Source organism: Castor canadensis, chromosome 1 (assembly GCF_047511655.1).
Source record: "Castor canadensis chromosome 1, mCasCan1.hap1v2, whole genome shotgun sequence".
Classification (NCBI taxonomy): Eukaryota; Metazoa; Chordata; class Mammalia; order Rodentia; family Castoridae; genus Castor; species Castor canadensis.
Genome location: NC_133386.1, coordinates 37952566 through 37972867, shown reverse-complemented (window position 1 = coordinate 37972867; position 20302 = coordinate 37952566). Strand labels below are relative to the sequence as shown.

At 35.9% G+C, this 20302-nt stretch overlaps 1 non-coding gene across 1 annotated transcript; it reads left to right on the top strand.

Annotated features, from left to right (window-relative positions):
- Positions 1 to 10258: 10258 nt before the first annotated feature.
- LOC141416545 (small nucleolar RNA SNORA36 family) lies at positions 10259 to 10388 on the top strand. The gene has a single exon (XR_012441215.1). It is a non-coding gene; the product is annotated as a small nucleolar RNA SNORA36 family (small nucleolar RNA).
- Positions 10389 to 20302: the final 9914 nt, after the last annotated feature.

The window sequence follows — 20302 nt, the reverse complement described above, 5'->3', positions numbered from 1 at the left end:
GGGCTGGGGGGTAAGGGAGAGGGGAAGGGGGGAGAAATGACCCAAACATTGTATGCACATATGAATATAATAAAAAAAGAAAAAAAATTGTGGTGATTAAAAACATACTTCATATGACTTCAATCTTTTAAATTTTAATGAGATATCATTTATGGTCCAGAATATGGTCTAACTTAGTTAACGTTCCATGTATATTTGGAAAAAAATATTTATTCTGATGTTGTTGAGTGAACTGTTCTAAAAAATGTCAGGTCACACAGCTGACAGTGTAGTTTTATCTTTCTCTACGATGTTTCTGTCTACTTGTTCTATAAAAAAAAGAGGGGTGTTAAAAATCTCCACCTTTAATTGTTGATTTTTCTGGTTCTTTCATTTCTATTAGATTCCATTTCATCTATCTGATGCCTTTTTATTGGATGCATTAACATTTGGGCTTATTAGGTTTTTTTAAATCTACTTTGATATTAATACTTCAACTTCAATTTTCTTTTTGATGAGAATTTGCATAGAATAACTTTAAGATCTTTTTACTTTTATCATAGATGTGTCATAATATTTTAAATGGGTTTCCTATACATAGCATATAGTTGATTCTTGATTTTTAAAATCCAGTATAACAATCTTTGACTTTTGGTTTCTTTGACAGTACTGGCGTTTGAACTCAGGGCCTTGTGCTTGCTAGGCAGTCACTCTACAACTACAGCCATACTTCCAGACCTAATCTTTGGCTTTTAATGACAGTATTTAAATGGACACTGTACAATATGGTTGTCTCTAGCCACATATATTGCTATTGAGCACTTGACATTTAACTAGTATAAATTGCATATTATCCTTAATTGCTTTAAGTATAAAATACTTACAAGATTTGAAAAACTGTCTTAGATGGAAAAAGAGAGAAAAAATCCATTTCTAATTTTTACATTAATTACACATTATTGACAGTAATATTTTAGATATTTTGGGTTAAATAAAAAAGTTATGAAGTTAATTTATATTATCTTACTCCTGTGATTATTAGGAAAAACCATATATGTGGTTCATATTATATTTCTATTTACCAGAACTAGTCTAAATCATTTGCATTTAATATTCTCAATGTGATTGCATTTACATCTACTACATTAATACTATTTTTCTGTTTTCTCATCTGATTTTTTGTCTTTCCTTTTTGATTCATTGAAAATTATTTTATTTCATTTTATCTCTACTATTGGTTTATTATCTCTCTGTTTTTTTAATGGTTGCTCGAAGATTTTCAATATGTGTTTAATTTATCATAATCTGCTTTCAAGAATGTGAGGGAGGGGACATGGTTCTAGTGGTAGAGTGCCTGCCCTGCAAGCGTGAGGTCCTGAATTCAAACCCTCAATGCTGAAAAATAAAAAAGGGACTATCTAACTGAATGGGAAAAGTAATAATTCAATACAGGGGAAGGGGGCATGGCTCAAATGGCAGAGCATCTGCCTAGCAAGTGCAAGGCATATAAATATTTTTTCCCTAATATATAATATATATACATTTTATATTAATCACTTCATGTATGTATGTTGTAAGAGCCTTAAAACAGTGTTTATCCATTTACCCCCTTTGTACATTTTACTTATGTCATAAATCCCACACCATGTTGTTAATTAATTTTGCTTTAAATAGTTCATTATTTTTTAAATGTTCTTATCTTTTTATTCAATATAATTGTACCTCCATAAATCTATCCTAAAGATTTAACCAAAATCAAAAGATAGTTAGTGGTTTAGTATTTATTAAAGTGAAAATATGACAACTATCTAAATTATATGTAGTAGAGGAACTGTCAGACTGTTGTCTATCTTTACAGTAGAATATTAAGCAGCTCTTAAATTTATGTTTGAAATACATTGAGACACAGAAAATGTTAATAATCTAATGATAAGTGAAAAAAGCAGAAACTTGGAGAATCTCTAGTGTTCTTGAAACTGTTTATACCTTAGCACGAGGTGGTGGGGGCAGGGTACAGGGATAATACAGGGCTGGGCACGTTTTCATTTGTTCCCTAATACATGTGCTTACAAAATTCTCTAATTTGATATATAATATTAATTTCAGGAAATACGTTTTTCATTGAGGATATAGATTATATAATGTCCAAAAACACTACAGAATTTTTATTTTATTGTAAGCTTTTTTCCTGTGCAAAGTTCACTTTCTATGTTATTGTATTTGCAGTTTTTGTGAGTTCTTACAAACATCAAGATAGATATTAGTCGATCTATCCCTTTAGTCATATAAAACTCCATTATCCTATCAAGATCTAAATAAAATAAAAAGTCATTATGTTTCCCATATAAATACCATTTTCCAGAGCTTTTCACTCCTTTTTACACGGACAGGTTTCTCTCTCGTATCATTTTCTTCTACTTAAATGATTTTCTTTAATATTTCTTGTAGTTAGACCTACTGTTAGTGAATTCATTTAGCTTTTGTATGTCTAAAAAGATCTGATCACCTTTGTTTTCAAATGACCTCTTCTAGGTTGACAGGTTTTTTCCTTTCAGTAAATTTAAAGATGTTTCACTGTCTCTGGTTTTCTAGCTGTTTAAAGAAGAATGTACACCCAGTCCCTATTACTCTGTAATACTCCATGCAGATTTATAATTTGCAAATATACATATTAAGTAAATACATATAAATAATCTATATTCCCAGATAATGTATATTTTAAAAACACAGATAACACCAAAACTACATTACTTTTTAATGAGACTTTGGAATTTTAATTGCTTCCTGGTCATCTTTGTAAGAATGAGTTATCATATATTCTAGTTCTTCAGAATGACAATACATATAAACTGGAAGAGATTATATATTTTCTTCACCCCAGATCTTGCTATAATCCTGGATAAAGTCACTAACTACAGAGAAGTGCACAACTCTTTGTTTTTACGATTTGTCAAGGTGCTGATTGTTTTCTGTTTACCCTGTTAGATCGACCCTCTGTAATTCTCTGCTTCTTTTTGCCTTCCAGTTAGGTTTAACCTTGGCAGGAAATCCAAGGAGATCCTGGGAGATTGTTTCCCAACCAACATTTTGGCAATCTTGGCTTTCATCTAGTTATAGCCAGTGCTCCTAGAAGCAGCCCCTCTCCTACGACTGCCATGCATGCAGAGTTCTTACGACAGCTTTGCGCTCCTGATCTAGAGATGAAAATGAATTGGATTTCCATCACTGTTGTTTCCTGCATGAATCACTATCCCTTGTTTTTAGTTTTTATTTAATTCTACCTATAACTCTATAAACAGTCCTTTATTAAGCACTCCAGCTAATCCTCAGTGGGTCATTCTTTTCCTGTGGGGAACTCTACAACCCCAGTCCACACTATTAATGCTCCACTGAAACCATAAACTTAACATCCCATCCTCTGACCACAACTTCCTCTCCTTTCAGTTCTCTACTTCCATGACTCTGAATCTGCCTCTTCTTTCTTTAACAACTCTGCCTTTCCCTCTTTCTCCAGATTCTCTCAGTCACCAGATTTTGTTTAATCCAGCCTCAATTCAATTAGTCACCCATGTCAACTACTCTTTTTTTAATTGTTGTGCTGGGTAAGGGTACATTGTGTCATATACAAAAGTTCTTATAATATATCAAATATATCATTCTTGAATTCACTCTTCTGTCATTCTTTTAATGTTTTCTCCATTTCCATTTCTTACCTTTTAGCTTGATGATCAAGATCTCTAAATACACTGGGCCTTTCTTTATCTTTACAATGAAGAGCTGGATAACAGAATAGGAGGGTAACCGTTGCCCAACAGGGTCACTTTTGAGAGTGAAAAGAGGAACTATTAATTATTACAGCAGGACAACAGGACAGTCCTGACAAAACTGGGCTGTGAACACCTGGCTCTAAACTGCCTTCTGGATGCTATGATTATAATGTAAAAGTTAACACACACACACAAAAAAAAAAAAAAAAACCTCAGTTTTTTTTCTAGAGTCATGAACTTAAAGCTTACAATATGTTCTGCTTTGTAAATGCAACTATTTGTGAAAATAAAAGAATAAGAAATCAAAGATGCAAAAGTGAGGTCTGTGACATGCAAGGACAGTGCAAGATTCACAAATCCCCATGGCCTCTGTTGTTCTGTGCCACCCAGTACAGTAAAGGGCAGCTGCCTCCCGCCATTCTGGAAAAAAAAAAAAAGAAGCTTCACAAATGCATGTCTCCTCCAAATATCAGGCTCACTGGACAGTGCCCACAAGGAAAGGCCCTGTTTTTTTTAACATATAAGTGGAAGGAACTCACGGAACAATACACTCATTTGGCTATAAATGGAAAACCTGGTGCCCTCCTGCCTTCCTGCCCCTTTACTTCCATTTTCGGTTTTTGGTTTCAAGCCACACAGAAACTGATGCTCTGCCTATGTGCTGCCTCCTATCCCACAACAAAAAACCTTCTCTGACTGAATAGGCATGGTCGCCATGGTAGCTGGGGGTCATAAACTCCTGAGTTGTGGGTCTTGGCACAATTCCATGCATTATCTACATCCTGGCTCAAATCAGTCCCTTTATCTAATTAGTAGCCTTACAAATAGCCACCTGCCCCAGAGCTTAACCATTAAAGATGCAATATGGGCTGAATAGCTTGAGACAGGGGTGAGGATAACAGAAAACTGAAAGCTGATCTTAGTGAAGCCCTGTCTTTCCTGGCTACAGACACCTGCAAACCCTGGCCCACCCACAGAGCAGGAGTTCAAAAGGGTTTTGAGAACAAATCTCTTCTGTCTTCTTTTTGAGAGTCACCTTGGGTGTCTCCTGATTCACTGGGCTCCCAGAAGCTGGGCCTGATGACCTCTGCCGGAAAGACCTGTGGAGTGTTCCTGCTTAGGTGACCAGCTGTTCCTTGCCCTGGAGCCTCCTACCTGAAAGCAAGAAGAGAGAGCCCCGTCTTGTTCCTTCTAGAACTTGAAGAATTTCCCTAGCTTGTCGAAGTCCATACGCTAACTAGATGCTTCAGAAACATCCCCTGATTCACTAGAAAGACAGGCTCCTTTCCAACTTGATTAAATTCTAAAAACTTTCTCTTGTTAATGAGACCATACTCCAGGCTTAAAACATCCAGATGTTTGTGATGTTCAACTCTTCTCCTTCCAGTAAAGAATTCTAAGAACAAAAACCAGAGGTTTTTTATTCAGCTCTCACTCTATATAAGCAAATATGTTCCTACATTCATTTTATAGATAATGATGAATCTATACTTCTAAAAAGTTGTATTTTGAAAGTATACAGTGTAGTGAATCTGCCTGTTGCATCCTGATCTGAATTTCAGAAACAATATGGCAATAGGTGAGGGTAGGGGGATGAGGGAAGAGCTTTGGTGTTACAGTTTATGTTATAGGGATATCTTTGAGAGTTTCTATTAGGAGAGCAAAACAGAACCCTATTGTGGCATATTTATCAACAAAATCTGGAATTAAAATATTCTAAAAACTCATCCAATGTTATTCTTTATGCTGGGAAATACATGTTCTATATGTGCGAGAGTCAGTGTATGTCTCACTGTAGTTTTATTGTCATGTAATGATTTTGAAATTTCTTGCTTTTTATAAATTATTGAAATATAGTTTATGAGAATATATTCAATGGAAATCAATTAAACTCTTAGGTGATTATTCTTACTTTGTTGGCAATAGTAAAGCATGAAAAGTATAGGAAAAAAACCTCAAGAGGTAGGAAGCCTTCACTAAGTCTTTTCTTCTTTTCTTTTGGTAATGCAAGCTATGAGTTCTTTTGCTTTACTATCAGATTAGTTGCTCTGGTTTGAAAGGATATCAAGCATCAGGAATTCTTACAGTCCCTTAGGTCTGCTATTATTCCAGAGGCTGGCAGATCTAACTTGATATTCAGACAGAGACTCTTTTCTTGACATTTCCATTGTTCTAATTTATTAATTTATATTTTTAAATAAAATACCTTCAGAGTCTCTCAAAAGAAGTCAGTGTTTTAAATCTGTACAAGCAAGCAGGAACCATGCCAACATTCTCTCCCTGCCCACTGTGACTCCCTGAGCCATTCCAGGAGCAACCAGACTAAATAGTTGTGCTCTGAACCAAGCCCAAAGGCCATTGTTTAGGTTTCTTTTGAGACAGGGACAAACTACAAACTCATAAAATCAAGAGCAACCTTTGTAAAATTTTTGGCTTTTGTTCTCCTGTCCTCTTAAGGTTTGCCCACAAATCATCACTGCATCGAGATTGAAATATGCTGCTATGCCTTTATCTCTTTGACCATTTCTAACTATTATAATCTTATTAAACAAAACTCTTCAGCACTTACAGGAATGATATCTTTCTGAAGTGTACTTTTCCTGATAGGTGTGTGATTTCTCTCCAGTCTTTAGGCTCCATGAAAACAGGGATAGTTCTTCCTTAGTCACCACTTCAACATGGTAAATAGATGTTTATAAAAGGAATAAAGAATGCAATGACCTCTTCATTGTTCTTAATTACAGAGAACAATCCATTAAGTTATATGGCTTTGGGAATTAAAAATTAGCATTTATACTCCTAATACTCTCTTAATGATACATATTATCATCAGTTATTGAATGGAAATGGTGTTTGTGCTTCATAAAACAATGGAAAGGATATGCTTGTTGATCCTGAGACTCTAAAAATTAAAGAAAAGGAAAATTCCCAGTAAGAACTATGTACAAAGGACACCTGATTTGAAACTTGTTGAGTTATCCAGAGGAAGTTGCATAAGCCCAAATCACATCACTCAGAAACACCTGAGATCATCTGTGATCTCTCACTTAGGTGGTCTGTGGGATGTAGATTTTTGACTCAAAGATAACCTTCCCAACTTGTCCAACTTATCATTATGATTAATAAACAGAATCACCTTTTTTTTTCTTTCCAGACTGTCTTGTCCTCCCCTGTAAATCCCAAGGAGAACACAATAGAGTAGGCAGGAATGTAAAGGAGGTCTGTGGTTTGGAACTGACCCAAGCAAAACTGAATTTTTCTGAATATAGATTAAACTGTCAGCAAAAACACCATGCCCCCCAGATTGAATAAAGGGACAGTTCCACAGCCATCTGAAGTCACTGGCTCTGCGACTTGTTTTAGGACAGTGATTACTCACATTATTAAACTGTGTCCATTGAAACCCAGATAAAACTTCCTCATGAGCAGAAAGCTGCAATTATTTCCCTTTTTCCATCCAGGGTTGAATGTGAATTTCCTGAGAAACTTGGCTTCGGGAGCCCTAGTTGGATCTACAGAGTCCAGCCCCACATTGCTCTGAGAGTTGCCATATAGGTCCTGCCCCCATCTTAAAAGAAGGTCCTAGGAAACAGATACACTAGGTCTAGGATTGCAAGCTGAGGAGCACTGGGCCTTGATTCTTCCTGAAGTCTTGCCTTATAGAGGTAGCCTAGCTTGCAATGTATGAGAAGTATGGAGGGACAGGAGAAGGGAAGATGGAGATGAAGACAACTTCCTATTCAAGACTGGCCCATTTCACTTTATTCTGGGGTGCCTAACTGAAAAACTAGAAAGTGATTATCACGTCACTCTCATTTGTTCCCCAGGGCTTTCCTTCATCCACAAAAACCTGGGTCTGGTTAAGAACCATCTACTCCCACATGTTAATTAAGCTTTTAGAAAGAAATTCTCAGATGACTATACTGATTCATTTATTTACACTCTAAGAACATAAAACGTAGGGTGACATTATTAACACAAAAAAACAAAGAACAGACAGACACATACGGTTAAACTTTAATTACCAGTGTTCTTGTCTATTTAACTAGCTGGGTGAATACAACCTGAATTCATTTCTTTCTGATCAATTTTCCCTTCTTCTAAACCAGAGAGATGAGGCTAAAAGTCTCTAAGATCGCGTCTGGCTTTACAATTACACAGTTCCCTGCCCCTGGGAATGAATTCCTAGAATGGTATATGTAAGACAATTGTAGGATATTCAATGATAATAAAGAAGGAATCATGAATGATGAATATCAATGGAAACTTGCTGGTCTTTGAAGTCATCCTGGAGGAATTTATGAAAGACCAAAACATTTTGACTTGTTAGGATGTCTACTAAGCTGAAGGTGTGAACTTCCTAGACATTAGTTTGTGGCCAAGGAAATAAAGCTTAAGAAGAAAGTAAAAGCATTTTTTAAAATGGTCCTTTAAAAAAAGAACATATATAAGGAAGCAGGGGCAAGAAAGACAGATAGAAGATCGTAGGCAGCAGAGAGCTAAATAGCTTTGGAAAACAATGTGAGGACCTAGACATATTTGAGAAGAGAAATGACACAAGCCCTACTAATTACTGCCATTGGTTAAGCATTTACTAAGTATTATAAGTCTCTGCTAGGGAACTTATAAATACCTTGTCTGCTTTCTAGAACTCTCTCCAGATAATGCATATTATGACATTCATCACAAGGTAAGGTACTGCCATATTCATTATAAGGATCAATAAACTAAGGCTCAGGAAAAATGACTTCTCCAAGGGGAATCCAGGTGTTTCAATACACCATTCTTGGTTGTCCATGAACAGGAAAGCCCATCAAATGGGGCCATGGGTAATCAAGATGTATTAAGAAAGAAAAATTGTCACAAGTATTCATTGATAAATCAGTTAGAACGATTTCTCCTTGAGAAAGAGGTTGTGACTTCATTATCAATTTATTGCCTTCACTTATCTCAAGGTCTGTCTGACAGACAAAAAGATGAGTCAGATTTCCCTGCAAGGAAGGACTTCTGCCCAGCTGCTGGAGTGTGGTCAGCCTCTAACTTCCAGTTGATCCTCTCAGGATTGGATCCAGCTGCAAATAGATCATTGTCTCACCCGAAATCATGCCTGTATCCAGCAACTGAGCAAGAATTGAGGGGGTGGGTGGTAATGGCGAAGGAGGATAGAGAACTGAAACTGGTCAGGGACACCTCTAACAAGCAGTTCTGACTCCAGAACTCCCTACCAAGTGGGCCAGATCTTGTCAGCCCTGCTTTGCAATTCAACTTCTCCCTAAGCCCAATTCTGCTTCCACCCATTTTTTCACAAGAGTTGATCCATAATAAACACCTTGCCCTCCATATTCCACCTTAGTGAGTGCTTACAGAGAACACAGCTGTGATTCACCCATCTGTATTCAATTTGTTTGACAAATCATTGGATTGATAAAGTGGTATGAGTTCAGCATTATTAAAGTTTTCTCTACAACCTACCCACCCCCACCAAAAAAAAAAAAAATGTGCCCTTGACTGGTGATTGAAATTCTACAATTACAGGTTTATTCTTTTGTTTTAATGCTTCTGCTCTTATAAACTTTCCTAGGTAAATAGCATGTTAAATTTACTAGACACTTATACCCAATGTAAAGAAAGTTCTGAAAGCACAGCCTGGTAAGTAGAGAAGGAGGGAAAGCATTAGAGCACTGATTAAACAGTGCCAAGAACAAAATGCTTGGACTCAGTTCTGGCCTCATCACTTGCTAGCAATGTGTCGTTGGGCAAATCAGTCACCCACTCTGTGCCTCAGCTTCTGTTCCTGTAAATGGGAATGATAACCATAATGACATCAGAAGGTTTATTAGCATTAAATGAATTCAAATGTGAAAATATTTAGATCAGTGAATGCCATGAAGTCAAACTCTCCATAACTTTTCTAAATTTATTTAGCAGGCCAGTCATGTCCAGATGCTAAATGTTAAGATGGCAAATACGGAAAAAGACAAGAAAAAGTGAATAAAGTAGGATTATATAATAGTAATTAATAATATAGTCATATTTATACAATATTATTCTATCACATTCACAAAATTCAAGCTAGAAAGCGGGTTCCTATAATCTCTTGCATATATTTTCTTCACTTAAGCTATCACATTAACTAATAATTACCTATTTTTTGTCTATCACCACCCAAACTCTCCACTATGAAATACTTGAGGATAGGATATATCATTATTCATCTTCGTACCCCTTCCCACCCATCCATTATTCATTTAAACAAATATTAAATGCATATCATGTGCTAAGCACTATTTGGCTTCTAGAATAAAACAGTAAAAAAAGTTCTTGCTTTGTGAGAGCTTACATGCTGGCCACTTATACAGGCAATAATAAAATATATAAATATACACTACATTGTCCACTGAAAAGTATGCTTTCATTTTATTTTTGGTGGTGCTATGGATGGAGCACATGCTAGGCAAGCATTCTACCACTGAGTTACATCCAAGCCCCAAAAGTACTATAAAGAATTACCCATCTAAAGTATTGAGTTCACTTTAGGGCATCTTCCATGCTCTGTTAATTAAAGTTTGCAACATCAAAATGCTGGGGAAAAGAATCAGATAGAAAATGTATTTCTATATATTTAATCCCCAGCCTACAAATGGAATTGAGAGACAGAGAGAGAGAGAGAGAGAGAGAATTACCCAAGTGCTGAGTTCAGAGTAGGTTTTCAAAAACATTTATTGAATTAATCCATTTACCCAAAAGACATGAGTCAACAGCTAATAAAGAACATTTTTATTGCTCTCTCAACTCAATTCAGAATGGAAGAATTAGGACACAAAGGGGCAGGGGCTTAGTCTTATTTTCTGTGGGTCAGTCATTCAAAAATTCAGCAAAGTGAAACCAAGTTCACCAAACACAGAAGGGCAAGGGAACCACAGAGGTCATTTAAAGGTGAACATTCTTTATTCATGGTGCTTGCACATGAATTTTAACTCTCAGATGTTTTTCACCTCTGAGGTGATAGGAGGATCCCATCACTTGGCAGCAATAAAGCTCAAACTCTGCAGTGAGTCTTTCTCTTAATCATTGCTATAACAAGCAAACATGACATGTACACTTCAAGTCACCACGTTGTCTCTCTCATTCTCGTTCTCCAGGTCTTCTTGTCATTCTATATCATTGTTTTGAATATTTCTTTAAAGACAAAATCAAAATGGCACATCCAGTGTCAAATGCAAGAATTCACAAGCCCAACTTCTCCTTTGTGGTGAAGGAAAATATCTTCTGCCACTTAATAGCTAAATAATATCAAGTTGCTTCAAGAAACTTCTTACTTCTTTAACATCTCTCTCCTAAGACTGGCCTTAAAATTGAAAGATCAATTCAAAATGTAGTACACTTGTTTCTATTTAGAAAATTTTACTGGTTTTGCATTATAGTATCTTATCTAAGGTAGGTTTTTTTTAACATGTATACATACAAAGCAGATGAATTAGAAGAAGACAAAAATCACTCAAAGAATTTTGTGAATGCCCCTAATGGTACTGTCCTCACTATTGGAACAGTGGTAGGTAATACTTGCTGTCATCTTATTCATCCTCAAAATGCTGTCCAACTTCTTGAAATCATCCTCTACCATGACTACATCATCACTCCATGCCATTCCCTATCCTTCTAATGTTTCTTTCCACCAGTGCACTTCTTTGCTTCCTCTTCCGTGAAACCAGGTTTTGAAAGGGGTAGAAATTTATTTCCTAACTCTGTACTCTGTCATTTAAAACCTCTCCCTCTTACTCTTGCTCTCACCCACTCACTACATCTCCAACTCACCTCTGACCCCCATACCTCATCAGCTATTTCATCACTAACTTGGCCTGAGTAAAAAGAATGATTCATCGAATCATAAAACTCAGTGGAAGAGACCTTAAAAGTCAGCTAATTCAACCACCCAACTAAGTGGAAAACCAGCTCTTATTTTCATTCTTTTTTCCATGTCTTCCCAAACTCAATGGTAAACATAAAAATAATGTCTCTAGTTGTTATGGAGCTTCTTGCTTTGGATATCTTTTTGACCAAGGTAGATTTCTCTCTCTTTCAGATGGCCTGGGTAGAATCCTACTAACAGTGAACATTATATTACAGAAAGTTCCAAGGACAGAACTGATGATTCTGAAACCTACAATCCTCTCAACATAGAACTGGTCACTCCTTCAAAAATTATTTGAAGGTGAGCATATTTATTTCATTATTTCACTTATTTTATGACAATTAAGTATTGCTCAACTAAAATAGTATTGTTGGAATAAAAGGTACAGAAATAAATTTTAAAAATAGTATATGGGAAGGTGTATATCAAAACTGTGGGGCAAACTTAGACTTAAATAAATGGGACAACTGTCTATCCATTTAGCAAATGAAAATTAAATCTGTATCTGACACCATAAAAAAAATTCTAAATTAATTAGGTATCTACATGTAAAAAAATGAAATCCTGAAAGAACTAGAAGCATGAGTCAGTTCCTTTTTAAGCTTTGTGTAGGCAAAGGCTTCCAAACTGTGTCTCAAAATCCAGATACAATGAAAGAAAAATATTGATAAATATGGTGATCAAAACACATAAAGAGGCATAGAGGAGAATGATGGAAGGGTGAATTCAACAATGATATATTGTAAGAACTTTTGTAAATGTCACAATGTACCCCCAACAATAATAAAAAAAGCACATTAAGAAAAAAATACATAAAGATGCAAGATCAAGAAACAACCAAAGAATTAGAAGACAATTATTTGCCATATATACTATTCAAATATCCATCCATCCATACACACACACACATACACACAAATGCACAAAGCCAAAAAAAGTAAAGATGGCCAATCAATAAGAAAATATAATCAACCTTAATCATAACAAGATATGTAAATGATAGTTAAAATTATAATGAGATAATATTTTTCACCTATCATTTGGCAAAGATTTAAAACAAGGACTCTCATAAATTGCTGGTGGGTGTATATATACAAAACCATTATGAATAGGGATTTGTAATATCTAACAAAACTACATGTTTAAACTTTTGACTCATCAAATCTCATTTCAAAGAATTTATCCTGAAAATGCACTCCCAACAATATATAAAATATAGTTTACAGAATGATTAAACGTATTCATTGGGGAGTATAATAATTTTAAAATATTAGTAACCACCTAAATACCCATTTATAGGAGGGTAATTGAATAAAATATGGTATATCTACCCCATGGAGTGCTATGAAGCTGAAACAAAGAATGTGTAAAAGCTTTCTAACTAATGTGGAGTGGTTTCTAGGATATATTGTTAGACGGAAAGGGCAAAACCTGTCTACAGTAAGCTATTTTATATAAGAAATTTAGAAAATACACATGACTACCCATTTATGCCTCAAAAAACATGGGCAGATAAAATCCAAAACTAATAAAATCAGAATAAAAGGAATATGAGAAATAGCATCTCTTTTTGTATAATCCTGGCTTGTGGAACCATGTTAATGTTTCATATGGTCAAGAAAACAAGGAAACCTTGAAAATGGAAAACAAACTCACAAATGAACCAAATTACTGGGGCTTAAGGACTAACTCAAGGAACCTCTTTCCCCCACCCCACCTCCAAGGAACTTCTGCACTGAATATCTGGACCATATACTTTCAGTCCAAAGGCAAAATGAACTCACCATAATTAGTAAAGTTTAGTAAATGAGACTTTTCTCATGGGCATATAAATTAGCAATTCTGAAACAACTTTCTCTGTATTCTAGGAATAAGCAATGGGAGCCAGTTTTCTCTGATGAAAAAGAGAGTTACAAATATGGAAAGGAAAAAGACTTGAACTCTGAAGCTTTGAATAGAAATTAGAAGTATTAGTATGAAGTCAAAGTTATACATTGTGTATGCACATGTACATATGAATGTTTGATTCCGTTGCTAGCTCTCTGGTAGAAACAACAACATCTATTCTCCCTTTTAAAACACCAGCAAGAGTAACTTGAGTCTGGAGTATTGTTTTGTGCCAGAAAGTAAGGAAGTACTCAAAGAATGATTGGGTATGATTGGGATATATCAATAGGACACAGAGGCCAACCTGAATGGCTTCCCACTAGTCAAATCTTGAAATTTCGAGCATCAGAATGACAGTAACTGATTGTACCCACCGAATAAAATAAGAATCCATGAGTCTATAGTAATAAATGTACATAGGCATAGACACACATACCTATAAAAAGAGAGAAAATTCTTCCTTACAGTAAAAAAAAACCTAATAAATATAAAATGAATGATGGATTTGGAATTCTAGCATATAGGTATCATCACTGTAATAGCTGATTCATGCAAGAATCATGGAATCATTAATGAACACTAAATTAGCATATATAATTTTGACAAGCAACAGGATATCTACATGGTCTCAAGATTTCTACCACAAAATTTCTTCTGGGGCTTGAGGGTTAACTCAATGAACATTAGTTACAATGAAAATATAGTAACAACTTTTCAGCAGAGAACCTGGCATCCACCGCCTTAACCAATGTCAGGCATCATTAGTAATGGCACATGTGTCTTCTGACATGAGGCACTATGAAGGGCACGCCTATGGACTCCTGCCCAAAATGCGTAACATAACTCTGATCACATTCAGATCAAGGAGCATTCTACAGTACAGCTGACTGGAAACTTTCAAATTGTCAATGCCATCAATACAGAGAAAGCTTGACAAACTGTTCGAGGTTTACAGAGACTAAACAGAAGGTAGTTTTGTTATTGTTCAGTTTTGTTTGCTTTCTATAAAGAAAATTGTTGGGACAAACTGAAAAAATCTGTCTGTTTATTAGATAGTAGTTATATGTCCCATTGATACATAACTATCTATTAACTTTTTTTATATAATAAAGTATAAAAGGTCATTGATTTTAGGACATACACCTAAAATATTTAGGGGTAAGAATTACAAGGTCTGCAACTTCTATTTTTATCTTTTTTATTACCTTGGTGAAAACTATATGGAAATCCTCTAAATTCTTACAACTTCAAGTTTGAAATTATGCTAAAATAAAAAGTTAAAGAGAAGAAACTATATGATCCTCATGCAGCTGATATCCTCATTACATTTTGGATAGTTATCATACGATCTCCACTCTACTTCTCTTTGTCTTCTATTCTATGGGGTCTTGCACCCACTTACCCTAGTAAGTTGAGGTAGACAGAGTGGTCTTTTTAAATTTTTGTTTATTCATTTTCTTTGTACAGGGGTTTGAAGTCAGGGCTTTTGTTATAAGGTAGGCATTCTACAGCTTGAGCCACACTCCAGCCCAGGCCTGCTTGGACCACAATCCTCTCATTTTAAGCTTCCTCCTCTCACTGGGATGACAAATGCGCACCACCACAACAACTTTTTTCCATTGAGATGGGGTCTCTCAAACTTTTTTGCTCGAACTGGCCTGGACCTACAATCCTCCCTATCTCAGCCTCCTGTGTAGCTTGGGATGACAGAAGTGTACACCATGCAGCTATTGGTTGAGATAGGGTCTCATGAACTTTTTGCACAGGCTGGACTCAAACTGCAATCCTCCCAAGTGGTTAGAAAGGGTGGTCTTTTTATTCTCCTAACTCTCAGACAAAAAAGACAGATATATTTCTATTTTTTTGCTTAACATTTGCTAAATCTGCCTTCATACACAGAAGCAGAGATCACAGGTACATATGATGCTTTCATCATGTCATCTACTAAGGGTGGCTACAGGAATACGCTGTGGGACATTTGGGTCAATTCAAACCCGTTTCTATAAATGTATATAAAATGAACAGGCCAAGTTACAGCAGGAACACTTACAGAACCACTTAGTCAGTGCAATGAAGGCTATGGGAGAACAAAATAGGTACATTTGCTCGTTTTTAAGGTATCTGTATAATTGAAAATGTGCTTGTGCCTGCTATATGTAAGTTCTGTAGCTGCATGTGTGATTCCTTCATTCAGAAAGCCGTATAGAAGAAATAGTATTTGACAAGTTTTATGTGTAAATTCTGTTGATCAAAGCTAAATAAGGCAATGTTCTCCTCTGGTATTTTCAGAAAACAAAATGTGGTAAGTGTTCTAATTGAGTTACTTACTCCCTATTGTATGGAAAGACAAAGAAGAACCCAATTCACCTTCCAATAGTTGACAATAAACCACAGAAGCCAAATCTAAGAAACCATAAAGCACACCTAAGATAACTGCCTTTGCCAGATACAAGTCTTAAATGGTTGTTCCTGCATTGTTCTTGACCAGCCCTAGGTCTTGGAACTGACTCAGGCAGACACAGCAGAAAGGTGAGGCACTGAGGTGGGGTGAAGACTGACCACAGCAGCAGATCTCCTGAATGTCTACCTCTTCCCCTGCACACAGCCTCCACTTTCTCAAAAATACAGACTTGTGGTAATATTTCATCTGATGAAAATATTAGTGCTAAAAAAAGTTGAGCATAAGCCAGGCACCAGTGGCTCACATCTGCAATCCTAGCTATTTGGGAGGCTGAGATTGGGAAGATATCAATTCAAGGTCAGCCCAGGCAAAAAGCAAGACCAAAACAAAAAGGACTGGAGGTGTGGCTCAAGCATTAGAGTGTCTGCCATTTTAAACACCAATACCACCAAAGTTGAGCATCAACTTTAGCACTTGATCTTCCATATTGGGGAATGAATATGAGTGTGTGTGTGTGTGTGTGACTATGATGTAATTCTCTTGATATGTGGCATCTATGTACAATAAGTGTGCTGATAATAATTGGGTTAGCAAAAGGATATTTACTGCTGCAACATTTATAAGAATGAAACACTAATACAACTTAAACATTCAGTCACAGAATGGTTAGATAAATGCTATATAGTGCTGTGTTATGGAGGGTTCTTTAAAAAAAAAAAGATAGATTTAACAGGGCACCAGTGGCTCACCCTGTAAACCTAGCTACTCAGGAGGCAGAGATCAGGAGGATCATGGTTCAAAGCCAGCCTGGGACAATAGTTCTCAAGACCCTATCTCAAAAAAACCCATCACAGGAGACTCATCTCACCGACAGAAATAAGCATAGGCTTAGGATGAAAGGCTGGAAGAAGATTTACCAAGCCAATGGCCCCCAAAAACAGGCAGGAGTAGCAATACTTATCTCTGACAAAGTAGACTTCAAACCTACATTGATCAAACGAGATAAAGAAGAACATTCCATACTCATAAAAGGGGAAATACACCAAAAGGAAATAACAATTGTCAATCTATATGCACCCAATGTCAACGCACCCAATTTCATCAAACATACCATGAAGGACCTAAAAGCATATATTAACTCCAACACAGTGGTCGTGGGAGACTTTAACATCCCATTATCATCAATAGATAGGTCACTCAAACAAAAAATCAATAAAGAAATCCTAGATCTAAAATATACCATAGATCAAATGGACCTAGTTGATGTCTACACAACATTTCATCCAAATTCTACACAATATACATTCTTCTCAGTAGCCCACAGAACCTTCTCAAAAATAGATCATATCCTAGGGCACAAAGCAAGCCTCAGCAAATATAAGAAAATAGAAATTATACCATGCACTCTATCTGATCACAATGCAATAAAACTAGAACTCAACAACAAAAATAAAGACAAAAAACATGTAAACAACTGGAAACTGAATAACTCATTGCTTAATGAACAATGGGTCATTGATGAAATAAAAGAGGAAATTAAAAAGTTCCTAGAAGTCAGTGAAAATGAAAACACAATCTACCAGAACCTATGGAACACAGCAAAGGCAGTCCTGAGAGGAAAGTTTATAGCCATGAGTGTATATATTAAAAAGACTGAAGGATCTCAAATCAATGACCTAATGATACATCTCAAACTCCTAGAAAAACAAGAACAAGCAAATCCCAAAACAAATAGGAGAGAAATAATAAAAATAAGAGCTGAAATCAATGAAATAGAAACCAAAAAACCATACAAAGAATTAATGAAACAAAAAGCTGGTTCTTTGAAAAAATAAACAAACCTGGCAAACCTGACTAAAATGAGGAGAGAAAAAACCCAAATTAGAGAATCAGGAATGCAAAAGGGGAGATAACAACAAACACCATGGAAGTCCAGGAAATCATCAGAGACTACTTTGAGAACCCATATTCAAATAAATTCAAAAAACTTAAAGAAATGGACAGATTTCTAGACACATAAGATCATCCAAAACTGAACCAAGAGGAAATTAATCACCTGAATAGACCTATAACACAAAATGAAATTGAAGCAGCAATCAAGAGTCTCCCCAAAAAGAAAAGTCCAGGAGCTGATGGATTCTCTACTGAATTCTATCAGACCTTTAAAGAAGAACTGATACCAACCCTCCTTAAACTGTTCCACGAAATAGAAAGGGAAGGAAAACTGCCTAACACATTTTATGAAGCCAGTATTACACTTATCCCAAAACCAGGCAAAGACAACTCCAAAAAGGAGAACTATAGGCCAATCTCCTTAATGAACACTGATGCAAAAATCCTCAATGAAATAATGGCAAACCGAATTCAAAAACACATCAAAAAGATTATTCACCACGACCAAGTAGGCTTCATCCCAGGAATGCAGGGGTGGTTCAACATACAAAAATCAATAAGCATAATAAACAACATTAACAGAAGCAAAGACAAAAACCACTTGATCATCTCAATAGATGCAGAAAAAGCCTTTAATAAGATCCAACACTATTTCATGATAAAAGCTCTAAGAAAACTAGGAATAGAAGGAAAGTACCTCAACATTATAAAAGCTGTATATGACAAACCTACAGCCAGCATTATACTTAACAGAGAAAAACTGAAACCATTTCCCCTAAAATCAGGAAGGAGACAAGGATGCCCACTATCCTCACTCCTATTCAACATAGTTCTGGAATTCCTAGCCAGAGCAATTAGGCAAGAAGAAGGAATAAAAGGAATACAAATAAGTAAAGAAACTGTCAAAATATCCCTATTTGCAGATGACATGATCCTATACCTTAAAGACCCAAAAAACTCTACTCAAAAGCTCCTGGACACCATCAATAGCTATAGCAAAGTAGCAGGATATAAAATCAACATAGAAAAATCATTAGCATTTCTATCCACTAATAATGAACAAACTGAGAAAGAGTATATGAAAACAATTCCATTTACAATAGCCTCAAAAAAAATCAAATACCTAGGTGTAAACTTAACAAAGGACGTGAACAACCTCTACAAGGAAAACTATAAACGTCTGAAGAAAGAGATTGAGGAAGACTATAGAAAGTGGAGAGATCTCCCATGCTCATGGATTGGTAGAATCAACATAGTAAAAATGTCAATACTCCCAAAAGTAATCTACATGTTTAATGCAATTCCCATCAAAATTCCAATGACATTCATCAAAGAGATTGAAAAATCTACCGTGAAATTTATATGGAAACACAAGAGACCATGAATAGCCAAGGCAATACTCAGTAAAAAGAACAATGCTAGAGGTATCACAATACCTGACTTCAAACTATATTACAAAGCAGTAGCAATAAAAACAGCATGATACTGGCACAAAAACAGACATAAAGACCAGTGGAACAGAATAGAGGACCCAGATATGAAGCCACACAACTATAACCAACTTGTCTTTGACAAAGGCACTAAAAATATACAATGGAGAAATAGCAGCCTCTTCAACAAAAACTGCTGGGAAAACTGGTTAGCAGTCTGCAAAAAACTGAAACTAGATCCATGTTCATCACCCTATACCAAGATTAACTCAAAATGGATCAAGGATCTTAATATCAGACCACAAACTAAAGTTGATAAAGGAAAGAGTAGGAAATACTTTGGAACTAATAGGTATAGGCAAGAACTTTCTCAGTGGAACCTCAGCAGCACAGCAACTAAGAGACAGCGGAGATAAATGGGACTTCATAAAACTAAAAAGCTTCTGCTCAAAAAAAGAAATGGTCTCTAAACTGAAGAGAACACCCACAGAGTGGGAGAAAATATTTGCCAGCTACTCATCAGACAAAGGACTGATAACCACAATATATAGGGAACTCAAAAAACTAAATTCTTCCAAAATTAACTATCCAATAAATAAATGGGCAAGTGAACTAAACAGAACCTTCTCAAAAGAAGAAATTCAAATGGCCAAAAAACACTTGAAAAAATGCTCACCATCTCTAGCAATAAAGGAAATGCAAATTAAAACCACATAAGATTCCACCTCACCCCTGTAAGAATAGCCATCATTAGCAACACCATCAACAACAGGTATTGGCGAGGATGTGGGGAAAAAGGAACCCTCTTACACTGCTGGTGGGAATGTAAACTAGTACAACCACTCTGGAAAAAAATTTGGAGGCTACTTAAAAAGCTGAACATTGATCTACCATACGATCCAGCAATACCACTCTTGGGGATATACCCAAAAGAATGTGACACAGGTTACTCCAGAGGCACCTGCACACCCATGTTTATTGCGGCACTATTCACAATAGCCAAGTTATGGAAACAGCCAAGATGCCCCACCAC